General features: G+C 41.4%; 1 pseudogene; it reads left to right on the forward strand.

Moving 5' to 3' along the window:
• Positions 1-2,054: 2,054 nt before the first annotated feature.
• LOC131006296 (pentatricopeptide repeat-containing protein At1g22960, mitochondrial-like) lies at positions 2,055-3,717 on the forward strand (annotated as a pseudogene).
• The last annotated feature ends 1,813 nt before the right edge of the window (positions 3,718-5,530 follow it).

The following is a 5,530-nucleotide window of genomic DNA, read 5'->3' on the forward strand; positions in this document are numbered from 1 at the left end:
TGTTTGTCGGATAATCCATCAGGATCTGGAACTACCTCTACAATTTCGTCTGAAGGAACAGCTTCTGTGCCTAACTTCACAAAGCAGCCGCCACCAGAGGGTAGGGTGTCCTACGCCTCGATCATGCAAAAACGGGTTGATCGACCTCCAGATTTATCGGCGCATAAATTCTCAGCTCTTAAGGCTGAGAAACTTGCCGATGGGTTCTCTCTCACCATTCCAAAACAGATGTATCAAAAACGTATTGCTGAATTCAAATTCTCTGTTATTGGAAGGGTGTTACTACGGAAAGGAAGCAAGCCACAGGCGACACATCAGTTGAAGCTTGAACTCAACAATTTGTGGGGTATCCAATCAGAGTGGAAGCTTCTCACTTTGGGTAAGGGTTTCTTCACCATGAAATTCTCTACTCTTGAAGATAAAAAACTTGCGAAAGCTAAAATTGTTTGGGATCTGCCTGTGGGTTCCATCCGCCTCCGCGATTGGGTTCCATGTTTCAATCCCTACAAGGAAGTCTCTTCTATATGTCAAGTTTGGGTTCGGATTTATTACCTTCCGAATGAGTTTTGGGATCCTGAGGTAATAACAGCAATCGCTAGAATTATTGGTTTTCCAATCAAAATTGATGGTGTATCAGCTCATGGAGAGGTCGGCCATTTCATTCGTGTGCTAATTGAAGTGGATCTCGCTCAGCCATTGCAGGAATCGATGCTTATAGATTGTGAACATCCTTTCTATGTCGAGTTTAGCTATGAACAATTGCCTTTCTTTTGCTCGAATTGCCGCATCACTGGACATCAGGTGGAAAAGTGTACAAAGCTTAAGCAGAAGGACAGCCAGGACAGTAAAGAAGCTCTGGAAGCAGATCAGAATGTCGCAACTCCTATCGAGTCTGCTACTGATAATGAAAACAAGGGCAAGAAGGTGTCGGTTAAGCCTAAAGCTCATTTGGCTTCTACTTTTGGGAAGACAAATGCTAAACCTGCTGAGGCTTGGTCAAAGGTTGCCGAACAGGCGGTAAAAAAACAGATTGTTGTTCCGGTTCTTGAGAAAGAGGCTGTCGAGACGCGAAATGCATTTCAGACTCTGGACTTGGAGAATAATGCGGAGACTTGTTTGGATATGGGCGTTGATCCTATTTCTGGAACGTCTTTCGGGGTTCATTTATCTGAGCCGGATTTGTTGGAAAAAAACCTGGTTCCGATTCAAGGGGATAAAGATGTGACTAAAGATAGTGACTTGGTCATTAACGAGGAGGACTCGGATGTGGAGGAAACTTTGGAGATGGAGGCTCCGGATGGCGCGGGTTTGAACAGACCGATTATTGACGACACAGCTGTTGCTCTCGAACGTGACCCAAGTTTGGACAAAAGCGGGGGTGCTCCGCATGAAGGTAACAAGGATTTGTCCGCTCTTGGCCCGGACAATATTGCTAGTCGCATTAATCGGTTAGAGGAGCAGGTTAGTCAGGGGATGCAATTACTCTCGGACAAGACGACCAAGCGGGGACGTGGCCGCCCAAAGGGCACGGGAAAGGGCATGGAAAGGGAACCGATGCAAGCGGTTCCGGAAGGTAGCATAAAAGGTCGCCTCAGGAATGCGGGGGAAATGGGCTACAAGCCGAGGAACTTTGTGGTTGATTGTAGCAATAGTGATAGCATGAGTGCAATGAATAATATAGTTCATAGACGTTGGTCAGATGAGATGGACGACTATCCTGATTTATGGGATCACTAGTGTGTTAAGGTTTCTTGTTTAACGATCTCTTTTCGAGTTTCGTGCCCTTAGTCTGCGTTTTGTGCTTTCAAGGGATACTTTTTTCTTTTTCTTTTATAATAAACCTCAATTTAATAATAATGTGATAAATAATTTTTAAAAATAAAAAATAGTAACACATTTTTGTGGCTACTTGCAATATCGAAAACGTTCCAAAGTGACAACTACTCCTATTTTTCGCATGTCAAATCTATTTGTTTTTATTTTTTCTTCAAAAAAAAAATCTATTTGGCTCACTCTTGTTAATTTTAATAGTGAGAAAGGAAAAACAAAATCGAAAAATTTTGATGTTCCGTTTTATCTCCTTGACGGCTCTTCATTCTTTCGCCGCCACGGTAATGGGCCAAGCCACCCTAAACCTCCCGCCTCCATTTTCAAACCTCTCTTCAGCAACCCTTTCACTCTCACCCTTTTTTTTCTTAGTTTGATGATAAACTGCAGAGCATCATAGAATGCCCCTTTGGTTGCCAGCTTCAAAATCGTTGGCTTCCAAAATTCTCGTTTCTTTATGCTATCCGTCTTCTTTCAATTACGACTTCGGTTTCAAGGTACGGTTTCACTTCGTTTCACAGTTTCATCGCAATTCGGATTTGGGAAAAGATAGCTTTAATGGTGAAGTGGGAAAATATAGTTTTAATGAAGTGAAAGGGAGCTCTGGCGGCAACGACAACGTTAAATCGTCACGAGGGCTCTATCAAAACCTGATTTTGAAAACTATGAGAGAGAATCCGAAGGCTTTTAGAGATGACGACTGGGTTGTTCCTGATTATTGCAGTGCTTTGGTAATCAATTCCGATTTTCTATCGAGTGTGATAGATTCGATTCGCCGCCGGCCGACGACGGTTTTGAAGATATTCCGGTGGGCCGAGCGGCGGAAGGGGTTTAAGCATTCTGAATTTGTGTTTTGCAGTGTTCTTGAGGTTTTGTTGGAGAATGATTTGATGAGCCGTGCGTATTGGGTGGTTGAGAGAGTTATTGATACCAACATGGAGGGTGATGTTGTTGATGCTTTGATTGATGGTTACTCGAATCACGCAGGGTTCTTGATTTCATATTGTGGGATCTCACTACGAAATCAGATGTTGAGAGGTGTTTGTGGTTGTTTGAAAAGATGGTGAAGAATGGGTTTTCACCAGATGTCAAGAATTGCATTAGGATTCTTAGGGTTTTTAGGGATAGAGGTTTAGATGGTAAAGTTAGAGAAGTGTATGAATCAATGGTTGAGATTGGGATTGAGCCAACTGTAGTTACTTACAATACAAAAGTGGATTTTTTTTGCAGACGTGAGGATGTGCAGCAGGCGCTCGGCCTTTTGCAGGAGATGTAGCGCGTGGGGTGCAGCCCGAGTGATGCTACCTATAATGTGCTGGTTGCCGGGTTGTCAAAGAAAGGCAAAGGAGTTAGCATCTGAGATGGTGAGTAGAGGGCTGAAGCTTTCAGTTTACTCGTACAACTCTTTGATAAGTGGTTATAGTCACAAGGGGATGATAGGTGAGGCTGTAGGCCTCGAGGAAGAGATGAAGACGCGAGGGGCTTTGCCTAATGTGCACGGCTACTGCAAGCAAGGGAGAATTGGCTGTGCCACGCAGTGGATTGCCGTCATGCTTAAGAAGAGTATCGAGTTGGATGTGATATTATACAATATTTTGATGTATGGCTATTGTCTAGTAGGGGATGTGAGTGAGGCTCTTGTAAACGGTTGTTACAAGATTGGGAATGTAACAATGGCAAAGGAGTTTTATGATGAGATGGTGCAGGAAGGTTTGGAGCCTGATCATGTTGCATATGCTACGTTCATGGCAGGTGAGGCGAAGCTCGGTCAGGTAGATGTTGTGGTGAGACTGCAGGAGGAGATGCTAGCGAAAGGGCACATAAATCTAAGGAAATCAAAATAAGCCATCAGGAAAATACAAGGACAGAAGAAACATATAGACCTTACCAACACCAACATCTGGATGCAGGAATCACATAAATTGTCGTGCATCATCACGTTTCTTCAAAAACAAAAATTTGGGAAATGCACAAACTATTGAACAAATTCATAAAGCGTAACTGATAAATCCAAGCTATGATGCAGTCAACAAGAATTCACAAAAGAGTTAAGCTACAACGTATATCAAAATAAGTAGGGCTGTAAAGATATTCATTTTTTAAGATTGTGTTAGAAGAGTCATATGATTTAACCTAGCAAATAATACACCAAATATAAAGAATAATAATATAGAGTAGTATTTTACAATGAATATGTATGTAAACTTCATCAATGTCATTGGATGATTGCACGGAACAACACTAAAGAAACAACGATAAAGTGAACCCATACCTCTCAACAAAATGCATTAAAACAACACCAAAAAGATTCATAAATCAAATTGATATTTTGATAAATCATACTCCAAAAAGAACTTCTTGGTTGAGACTAAAAATGAACAACAGAGATTCCAAAAGTAAGAGGAAAAGAGATCTTGATATAAACTAGACACAAATGTATGAAATACCAAAAGCTTATTACTATCTAACATTCCTTTAATAATATAGGCGACTGCACTTGAGTCTTGTATTCTTGTGCTCTTCCTTCTCCTCTTCCTTCTCCTTCTCCTTCTCCTTCACCCTGCGGTAGAATCCATCCATTGATTTTGAATCTGGTATCCTCTACTACTACTCCTACTCCTTACTTGGTTTTGAATCTCGTAGTCATAATCTCCTCTCTACTCCTTCTCCTACTCCTTGATTGGTTTTGAATCTCGTAGTCGTAATCTCCTCTCCTACTCCTTCTCCTTGATTGGTTTTGAATCTCGTATTCGTAATCTCCTCTCCTACTCCTTGATTGGTTTTGAATCTCGTAGTCGTAATCTCCTCTCCTACTCCTACTCCTCCTACTCCTTGATTGGTTTTGAATCTCGTAGTCATAATCTCGTCTCCTACTCCTACTCCTTATTTGGTTTTGAATCTCAAACTCGTACATGAAATCTGATCTGAACATCCTGCCCACCTTGTACAACCTCCTCTTGTCCTCTAGATCCTCCCTCTCCTCCTCCTCCTTACTGTAGGATCCATCCATTGGTTTTGAATCTGGTAGTGAAAATCTGCTCTCTTCGTAAGAAAATATCATCATGGAATATACATAATCATATATATCCAGATCCTCCAACTTCTTGGTTTCCAAATCATAAACTACTAGTTGCTCCATCCCCTCAGAATTTTTTTTCTTTAAAAACAAAAATCGACCTTGGTGCAACATCAGCGGCCTCTCAACATCACATAGATCAACACAAACCCAAGGAATCCACGAGCTCTCTTTCAATACCAGAAGCCGAAAAGTGGTAACAACTCCAAAACTCTGTGATGCCCTCTCATAGCGGATAACACCCACCATGTCATCATGAACCTTGACAAGAATGTCACAGTCCAATAAATGCTCGTTGTCCTTGTGTATTGGTGGTAAACTGATGTTGGAGAAGCATTCACGAGTAAAATCAAATGATACAACACCATAGTGAAATAGTGTATCATCCCTATGATTTAATTTTATCCAATAATAAGATCCATTAACATAACACGAAGAAGGCTTGATGCCATCTAAATCAAAATCAGCAGCTACTTTAATCTGCTTCCAGGAATCCGTTTTGAGTGAAAACACCTCAACTTTCATCTCTGTTTTCCCTCCTCCTTTACAATAACGACACGGGTTCTTCATCTTCACTGTACAATAATGATACAAGTAATCGAAGATCTCACAACTTTGTAGTCATCT

The sequence above is a fragment of the Salvia miltiorrhiza genome, chromosome 1 (assembly GCF_028751815.1).
Source record: "Salvia miltiorrhiza cultivar Shanhuang (shh) chromosome 1, IMPLAD_Smil_shh, whole genome shotgun sequence".
In the NCBI taxonomy this organism is placed as follows: Eukaryota; Viridiplantae; Streptophyta; class Magnoliopsida; order Lamiales; family Lamiaceae; genus Salvia; species Salvia miltiorrhiza.